This window comes from Vespula pensylvanica, chromosome 2, assembly GCF_014466175.1.
Source record: "Vespula pensylvanica isolate Volc-1 chromosome 2, ASM1446617v1, whole genome shotgun sequence".
NCBI classification, from domain to species: Eukaryota; Metazoa; Arthropoda; class Insecta; order Hymenoptera; family Vespidae; genus Vespula; species Vespula pensylvanica.
The window spans coordinates 8,139,199-8,149,620 of record NC_057686.1 but is presented as its reverse complement, the minus strand read 5'-3'; the positions used below and the strand labels follow the sequence as shown (position 1 = coordinate 8,149,620).

The 10,422-nt window shown below is 37.0% G+C and overlaps 1 protein-coding gene across 3 annotated transcripts in view; it reads right to left on the bottom strand.

Moving 5' to 3' along the window:
• The window catches only part of LOC122637657 (protein artichoke-like), a 47,733-nt gene that overhangs the window by 28,434 nt on the left and 8,877 nt on the right, over window positions 1-10,422 (bottom strand). For all 3 annotated transcript variants that reach the window (XM_043829941.1, XM_043829940.1, XM_043829943.1), the window contains one exon: window positions 9,754-9,885. The gene's annotated coding sequence lies outside the window, so the exon portion shown is untranslated. The remainder of the gene's footprint in view (window positions 1-9,753; window positions 9,886-10,422) is intronic.

The window sequence follows — 10,422 nt, the reverse complement described above, 5'->3', positions numbered from 1 at the left end:
AAAGCCTATTATCGCGCATGGATCCCTCGAAGTTATCCTTGTTACCGAGAAAGTTTTGGGCGTTGTACGCAGACTTTCAGGATCAACCGTAGTCTTACTAGTCAATTTCTCAAACTCCGCTGTTCAAGTTGATGCCAGAACGTGGTTGAACATACCCGAACAACTGGTTGTTTATACTGCCAGTGTTGGATCTAACATCAACAATGGTAGCAAAATCAAAACATCTTCTTATGTTTTGCCTGGATCTGCTTCCGTTATTCTCGTATCTCCAAATGTCTTTTAATGCAAAATTACTTTTTAATTTCATTATATTAATCAATTCTTGTCAATTGTCTTATTTTACAAATAAATAGAATAATGTACTGTTTATATAATCGTTTTAATCTTTGAATTCCTATCCTTTGTCACAAAGTCGTCCTAAGAGAAACACTTTTCGATTCAACGAATCCGCATAATATGCGCGTTTCCAGCTTCGAACAGGAGAATCCTCGGTTCGTAAATATTTATAATGAAGGTATCCACGGAGAGTGGTAGTTTCTCTCGTCGAAAGTAGCTATGGATACCCTTTTAACTGTATACCGCCGTCATTCTCGAATAACTCTACGATTTCACGAAATCCGACTACGCATACTTTCGTAACTCCATGGCGTTTCCATATCTTAGCACGAAATTACTAGTGTTTTAATCTTTGCTCGTATATCCATGCGAACAATCCGTAGATCCGAAGCCGTGTTAAAGCAAAAGATTCATGTCTACCGAATTTCTAACGGTCTTCGCTAGATTTCGTTTTCTTCTTTCTTTCGTTTTTTATTCCTTTTCCTTCTCTCCTTATACTCGTTCCTTTTCAACACCATTTCGTCACCCTTCGAAAACCTTAGTAAGAGTTGTAACCGTATCAAAGGGCTTTCTTCGTACCGAGAACTTTGAATAAAACGTATGATTAAATATAGCAACTTCATTCGAGTCATTTGTAGCTTTTCCTTTCATTAATTGACACGACAGTCATCTTTGTCATTTCATTAGTTTTGATGGCGAGCAAAGACGTGACGAAATTCGAAAAGAAACAATGTAATATTTTTCGTTTCGTTCGATGATCTTGTTTTTGTTCCTACCCTTTTTTTAAATTTCAGTAGTACGCTGGACTAAAAAAATTTTTTTTCTTTATTCTACGCGTAAAACGTATCGCAACGAAACGTAGTCGAGGCGCACAATGCTGTAGACTGAAATGCTGGCAACGTTTTGCTCGAAAGAACATACCGCTGCGAGTCAGGGTTGTTCGTTGTTGCGTTCACTAAAAAATATTTAACTGTAAAACTTATTCTTTCTTTTCTTTTTATTTCTTTCCTTTTCTTTTTTTCTTTCTAACTTATCGATTTTAGGATATCCAAGAGATATACTTTTTTAACGAGTCAAATAATACACTTAATACATTTCTTCATTTATTTGGTTAATGTTATACGCTCTTTCCGAATAACCTACAATCGATTTTCATTTTCTAACGAACTAACTCTCACGAGTATATCTAATTCCTTCAACTTCGTCGAGTTATAGTTTGAAACAGTAAGCTTCATTAAGACACGAATCATTGGAAATACTGCATTCAGAGAAGCAAGATTCGCTCAAGCGAGCAGATCGTGCGTTTGATTCGGCTGGACAATCTCCGATTGTGCCGAACATACGACCGAGGATTGTTATCGCGTGTTACAGCAGCAATAGTAGAGGCAATAGTATGGCATTGCTAGCTTTGGTATGGAGAAGGAGTTGACGGAAGAGAAGAGGGTTAACGGGGACGCTAAGCTATCGCCATATTGGCAAATAGTAAATATTGCCGTACCTAATTGTGCAGCCAGTGGTAGTAGCGATTTACATTGTACTTCGACGCACGGCATAAGCCACACTTCCTGAGAGAAAAAGGGAGAAAAACGGGTAGACGGAGTGATAGATAGGGATGGAGAGAAAAACGATATAAGAGGGAGAGACGCATGAAGAAACAGAGACAAAAAGAGAATGAGAAAGAGAAAGATAGAGAAAACATGATCAATCCTCTTTGCTCTGGTTTCGCTTGCTGCGTATGCTCGTTCTCTTTCGCGTAGTACGGAGAACATGAGGAAGAGAGGAGGCGAGAGATCGTTGTTCTCTGTCACGGATAGGAACGATATTGCCTGGTAGATTTTATGCGTAGCCCGAATCCAATTACCCTGAATAATTTATAGCTGAATCACGGACATTAATGACATCGGCTCGAATTAGGCAGGGCTTTTCAAAAGTGCTATCGGCACCGATCGAAATACTAGAGGGAAAATGGTCCGAGAGTTCGGCGTACCGATTGTCAACGGTTAATTGGTACGCTGCTCGTGGATATTGAGAGAGGTAGCGATAGATAAGAGGCGAAAGAAGATCTTGACTTTCTAATTGCAGATTCAATATCTACGATTAATCTTTTAAATGTGACAATCGGTTTTATTCAACCTTTTTCAAGTCAACGTATATAAATTCGTCTACACAGACGAACTACACAGTATAAGTAAAGTATAACAAACGACTAACACAGTATAAGTAAAGATCAAAGAAATTAGGATTTATTCGACAATTAATAGAAAGATGCTATCTCTGCAAATAGGGAAAGTTGAAAGAGAGAGAAAGAGAAAGAGAAAATAGAGGAGAATAAAACGAGCGTTTTGCTTTTGCTCTTTTTCGTTTTTCAAAGAAAGCATTCGTTTGCTAGAAAGTACAAACTATTTTGGCAAACTTCCAAAAATTCGTATTAATAGGTAACCAAACGGTTTATTCGTCCGATCCAGTTTACACGAAGAAATGAAAATCGCCTTGCTAATGAGAAGTAGACTCTAGCGTGTCGTCTCTTACAACAGTTTTCCATGTTAGATATACTTTTTTATGACGTTCATTACCTCAGATTAGCTTAATACCGACTTTTTGTATGCTTTACAAATAGGTGAGAATATAATGATCTTCCTCTAGGAATTTTCTATTTCTATATCCAGGATTAATTTTTGTTTTTAGTTTTTTATCTTTTTAACAAGGAAATCGTGAATCAACTTGGAATATTATTTGATTTCGTTCGTTTTGTACAACTTCATGGAACAACAAATGTTATTTTCCCTCTCTATTCTTCTTTTTCATATTTTAACACTCTTTATTCGTTGAATCGTTTTCTTTGTATCTCTCGCCCTCTCTCTACCTTTCTTCCTTTCTTTTCCTTCCAAGAATTTCGACTAGAACTGCCAGTAATATTGTCAAATTCTACGATAACTCTTCTCTCTCAAAGAATGGAATAAGTGGGTCTAAAATTGTTGCGAAGATAGGTATGCGAAAGGAATATCGCAATGGCGGTAGTAACGGAAGGAAAGACCGGTTCTTGTGAAGTATTAGCCACTATTTATCTGCTAACTTTCCATTCTCCGCCCAACTCTTACCAACGGAAATACTGCCTAGCGATGGTAGCTAGCCACGAAGGTAAAAGGAAGGAAGGAAAGAGCCGAGGGAAAATGTGGCAAAACGTGAAGGCTAAGGTATAAAGAAAGTCGTACTTCTCTTTCTCTCTTACTCTCCAACCTAACCCTCTATCCTCGGTCTCCTTGCCATCCTGAAAAGAAAGTCTCCGCGAACTTCCTCGTTGATGTAATTTATATGACGTCGCTTGTGGAATAAATCGACGATAGCACCCCGTACGACTATGTTTTCTAAATAATTACAGTTTATCCTATAGATTTCTCTATATCTGAAATTTAATAAGAAATATAATTCATTCTCCGTACATAAGGTAAATCGTTAATTAAACGTAAAGTAGATACTATGTATATCTACATACCAGCAGGTACACTGATTCAAATATGTGAACTTGCTCATTCAGAGCAAGTACGTGGAGCGAAGTACAAGAGGAGACGAAGGGAATGGTGGTTAGACCGTCAGGATCGTATAGAGTTCGCGATGCAGACATGGCTAACTGCATTAGCTCCCTTCGGCCTTGTTGAGCCTAGCCGCCATTGCGAGGGAGAGAGAGTAGGAGAAGGGAGACAGGCTGGTGGTCCTTTGAGGCTTGTGTGGGTGCCGAATACCAATCAGTTATGTCAATTGGCCCCAACAAAGTAATGAATGGTAATTGCAAGGCCACCGGCTAGCACGTCCGTCCATCGCACCCTCTAACACGCGATTTCCAGGTCCCTTCTCTTCGAATTCCCCGCCCTTTACTCCCGATATACGGACTATCTCCTACCCCTAACTCCCAACCCCCATACGGCTCCCCTTCCGACTATCTCCCGTGTCACGTTCCGAATTTGCAACGAACCTTTCCCATCGCTTTTAAATTCGCCTAATCGGATTCTCACGCGAGCCACGCGTTCAAATCACGCCACTTAATCATCGCCGTAGCCGAGCAAATCAATTTATAATACCCACTGGCAGGTTGGGAGTTTCAGTTGAGTTTCGAGCGTCGTACGAATGATTCGTCGTTTGAGAGATCGTTAGTTCGGGATCGTTAGTTCGAGATGGAAAATGTTCGGTCGCTATATAATCTTCAATTAAATTGAATTTATTTATTAAGACTATTGTGACGAATATTCTGACTAAGATATTTTCACAATTATTTCGATGTTATCTGTAAGATTTGTAGTTATTGAAAAAAAATGATAAACGTGCTGAAGTCATAGAGGTTGCGCTGTTCATATAATTCTATCGAAATCCCGTTTCCGATTAATTTCGATAGGAACGATTGTTGGCTCGAATAATCATCGCATCGCATCGTTCGGAGGGAACCGGTTTTCCGTTTGACGCGTTTCGCGTTAAAATAATTAAATCCCCTGTTTGCTGACATTTTCTTTCAACACACACACATACACACACTCATATACATACAGGTATGCATATATAGGTATGTATATAGTTCGATTACTGTTTATGATCGAAATTGGTTTATGTGGACATTATCGTACATCCGTAGGCTAGCGGCAAACAGAGAAGAGAGTACTAATGAAATTCGTGATATCGATGTGAACCATGAGATACCGGTAAACATCGGAAGATCGCCGCGCGAAATTGAAATTTGTCACTTCGACGCTGTTTGCACGCATTGCCATTTCAGAATCATTGGAGAACTCTCTCTCTCTCTCTCTCTCTCTCTCTCTCTCTCTCTCTCTCTCTCTCTCTCTCTATATATATATATATATATATATATATATGTGTTACTCTTCTGATTTTGATTTCTGACATATCTTCTCCTTCACTGCTCGATCAATAGTCTTTAAGAAGCTTTGATTGTCAATAATATTATTCTATTTATTATCCTATATACTTCAATCTTAAGTAATAAACAATTGCAATAGCTCGAAATGGAGATCGTTTGTAATCAACGTTTTGATTTCACAAAGCTACGAAAAAATTCGAATAAAATTCTTTGGTTTTTTCTTCATGATATATCACTAAATCACAATGCGAAATAAATTAAAATATTTTTTGAGAATGATAGAAGCGTTCGGTGAAGTAATTTTCTATATAACTTCCTTCTGTTTTTTTTCTTTTTGTCGATATTTTAAAATATAAAAAATCGTCGGAATTCCGTATCTTTTTTTTTTTAAACTCTATGATTTCATGGTTTTTATCGAATGAGCGAATAAACGAATGGGCAAATCCAGATGGATAGAAACGATTTACAAAGCTGCACTCGAATGATTTTTAATGTATTAAATGATAAGCATTAACGAGTTTCCTACGTTCTTTGTACTCGAACGACAAGTTTTATACATTTTTTTCTTGTTACGAGTTCGGGGTAACGAGGACACGTATTACGAAGGCGAGTTGAAGGGGTGGGTTTATCGCGTGTCGCGATAACCATACGTTTGTTATCTCCCATCACCATCAGCAGTAAATATACATATCGTGGGCGATATTAATGGTCCGTACATTCTCCGGATTCGTTTGTAAAGATTTTAAGCTGAATCGATCGTTCCTATACGCGTAGCGAATAATTTTAATAACATAGCAATACTTTTTTCTTTTATTATTAATTTAGTCGGATTCATCGAAATTCACGAGGAAAAGAAAAAAAGAAGAGAAAAGGAAGGGAAAAGGATCTCTTTGTTTGGGGAGAAAAGTATCGTCTTCTAAGTGAGGCTTCGTGTAAATTGCTCGCAAATCAGACTCGATAAAATGGTAATCGCATCCTTTACAGGAGCCCACTCGAACAAGTACGGGAAGAAGGGAAAAGCTATATTGTCTCCTTTACCAGCTTCGTTTCTTACCGACGTTGTTTTCAGTTGGTTCTTTGTGCGAGAGGAAGGAAGAAAAAGGGAAAAGAAGGAAGTAATAATTCGGCGAACCGTGACGTAACGTGCTTGAAGAAATCAAAGATAACCGCGAAGATGATTAATGGAAATCGAAATCGTCTCTTCTTCTTTCTTTCTTTCTTTCTTATTTCTCTTGTGGTGATACCATTGTTAAAATTTACAAAAAGGATATCGATTCGAGAGAAAAAAACTTTTATATTTTTTTTCGAACTGTGAATTTTATATTCCTTCTATTTTATGACAATGTGTAAAAAGTTTTATTGGATATATTAATAGCGTTAGAATTAAATGGAATCTTCGATTAGAATCGGTTGATAGGTGATTGTAAATCGGAGTGTGAACTACGAGCAACGTCATTTAAGAGGATAACATAAATCTACTATCCTTCCCTTCGAATCCGAACGACCTAGAACAGTAGATAGCAATGCACGGTATTATCATTAAATTGAACGGAACGTTTAATAGCCGTAGTTTCGGCCAGCTATAATTGCTAATTCGTAGATAATTGGAAGCTCTGATCATGGGTAAAGCTCGGGAGACGTCGGCTGTGCGTTAATATGAGTTTTGAATTTACCTGCTAGCATTTGTGCTTGCTGTTACATGTGAAATACGCAACCTCGATACTCTATAATCTATATTATTTCGTGCGAACATAGGATACTCGATGAAATGGTTTATAAAATTTATGTTCTGTGGGATAATACGAGAAATATCGGTCTATCAAATCTTCCCTACGTAATAAAAATATATCTCTTACAACTTTCTAAGGTCTTAGAATATGTAGTAGTCTATGAACGCCTTGACCCACTTATTCGATTCGAAGTTAACGCGATATCGACTAACACTATTCTAGAATTTATTGCCCGTTTCTCTTTTCCCTCTTTCTTGCTCCTTTAGAGTGGACATGTTAGATATCGTCGGAAAGTTCTCGCCGTTTTCGCAGGGATTTTCCGTAAATGCGGGTACGAAGAATGGTCGTTGCTTGTACCCTGAAAGCGAGGAAAAGTACAAAGTGCTATAGATTATGAACGTAAGAGTGATAAAAAGAGAGTACGGTTATCGAGATCTTTTTCAGAAGCGATGCTATCCTTTATGTTAGCGACGAATTCATGGCAAGTGTGGTCGACGGATAATATTTTGGACGAACGCTATTATCGTCGCCGTAAAGCAAAGGGGCGTTTCGTTTTGTGCATTAAGAACCACCCCAAGAGAATGTCCGCGTGCCACAGCTTGGAAGGGTTCCAATAATCGCGATAATTTATCGTGGCCAAGAGGGTTAATTCTCGATTAGAGAAAATGGAGAGCCTTTTGCGAGATCGAGCCAAGAAGCTCGTGCCAAAGTTGAATCGTTTTTTGAAAGGGAGCTGTCTCTCTTTCAGTGAAATCAAATGTTTTCTCCTTTCATTCTCTCTTTTTTCTTTCTTTACTTTGAAAGACGTTCGAAAACCCATTCGATTTCCTTTCTGTTGAAGAATCCTATTTCGTTGTTTGATACGTACCTTAAAAGTCTATTAAGAGATTACCGTTATCTTTTTCCAATTTCTTATAACGTTCCGTTGTTATTTTAAATTAATTACATAGAAAGCACGTTCTTCTTACGAAAAAGAGATTTTAAGAAAAGCACACTTGATAATGTATTGTCAATGAATAAAAATTTTTCAAAAATTTCACTTTTATATTATTTTTTTCCCATGTTAACATATGTGTTACGTTCGAAAAAAGAAAGAAAAGACGAATCTATTTATTTCTTAATTCTTACTGAAGATTTTGTGTTTGTTTCTTATACTCCTATTGTCGTTTATTGTTAAATCGCTCTACGCACTAAAGCAGAACTAATTTCGGGAGAGAGACCAGACGAGCGGACGGACGTGGATAGTTTAGCCGGATGTAACTCGTGGACTTGGTAACTCGTGGTAAGAGGAAGTGTCCATCGTTGAAACGAGGCTAATGCAATTGGCGCGTATTTACCAACGAATATTCATATATACATGTATATATATATATACATATATATATGTGTATATATATATATATATATCTATATTCACACGCTCAATACATACATGTATATACACGTTTATAAGTGTGCACCTGCGAGCATTATGTGGATTTACGCACTTTGCTATACCATGAATGCGTATTGCAACGTGTTTCAAGGCGAACACTAATTAGTTATTAAGCCTGTTAATAAACATTTGATACCATTCATTGAATTTCCTATCAGTGAAAAAGTGTTACGTATCTCATAAGATGTGCTATGCCAATTTGGAATTCTTTTTATCATCGTATCTTTGTTTTACAAAGGATTCTTTCTTTTTCATTACTTTTCTTATCGTATCTCTCTCCTTTTTAATAGGCGAAATAATCACTAATGATAAACGAATACTCGACACTGCGAATTCTTTTTTACACGTTAGTTTCGCGATTTATTTACGGAATTAGGACATACACGTTGTATGAAAATAGAGGAAGGGAAAGAGAAAAAAATTACAGATGGTTAAAGAGTAGGAGAAAGGTCGCCTCAGTTCAAACAGTATAATTCAATCAAAAACTAATTTCACGGTCGCCGACTCGTTCATTATTGTTATTACTTCGTGAAACTTAAGCGACACCACGTAACTCCTCGATTACTTTATTCTACGAGCTTCCAGCTTTCTCTCTCTCTCTTTCTCTTCTTGTGTCTCTCTCCCTCTTTCTCTTGTTCTTTTTTTACTTCTCCAAGCTCATTTCCAAGCGACGAAAAGCTTCCACGAAAACGAAGAAGAGGTTGAATCAAATTTTTAAGCGTTCAACGTGAATATATATATATATATATATATATATATATATATATATATGCACATATACATATACATATACTTTTGTGTGTATAGAAAGAAACTATTTTTTTTTAGATTTACATATTCCAAATTTAAGAATATTTAAGTAGATCTTTAGAATAATCTACGCTGTTTGCAATTAGTCCGTAGAATTTTAAGGTTTCTCAGTCATTGCAATGTGAGAAAAGGAAAGAGATTGAAAGAAAGAGGATCTTGTTCGTTTTTTTCGAAACTTTTTGAGATAAAACGACGCCTTTACGTTGCCTCTTGACGAAAGAAGACTTTTCAATTTGACGACAAAGTTTGTACAATGATTTTTGAGCTTGGGTCATTGCTACGTCGTTTTTAATCGATAGTTCGCTTCTTTCTTTCAGTTTTCTTTTTAGAAACGGACTTTCGTCTTAATTAAGCTTTCATGTTCCTTTTTTTTGACCAAAGAAAAAGAAATCGCTCAACGCATATATTTTCACAAGTAGTAGATACAAGAAATATTTTTCTTTTAAATTTTTGGAAAGAGGCTCTAATAAATATGAGAACATACCTACGGGAGATATTAATTTATATAGAAATTTTCTTCTAGATGAAATTTATAAGAAAATACAATTAAAACGATCGTTTATTAGAAAAAAACTCACTTCGATCGCTTCATCGAAGCATCTTCATTAATCTTTCAGCCGTGCGATCGTCATTCGTAGCTAATAATAGCGCTCGATATCCGATGAGACGACGTTGCTTCTCTCGAGATCACGCCAATTTCTTCTTGAACACTGGAACAAAAGAGAGAAAAAAGATATTTTCTTTTTCGTTCGACGCGTATACCAAACGAGCGATTAATTAACGAATGAAAGGTATCGGACCGAGGCGGAACGGTGAATTTCACGCTCGAACGTTGTAATACCGCTTGTAATTGATTTTCAACGGCGATTGTTACCGATCGTAATTCAGTATCGGCATGGATGGCCACGTGCGAACGCGATATTATCGCGTATATCGTCGCGTTACAAGTGTACTGCCGCGTCCTTGTTCTATCCTCTTCCTCTATTCCACTTCGTACCGTCAAGCCCGTAATTTGCGCGTATCGTAAAACATTATATCGCGTATAATTAGTGTTCGATCGTTAACGCGAAACACGATCGAAGCTTAGCTTTTATCCATCCTGATTTTCGTGTTATCCTCGAATCGACTATCGAAAGATCGCTGTAATTCAAAGCCGAATAGATATGTAAAGTTTAATCGTTCAGAATAAACAATAAATTTTACACGTATTTACTACAAATATTTGATTTAATGTACAAAATTTTAAA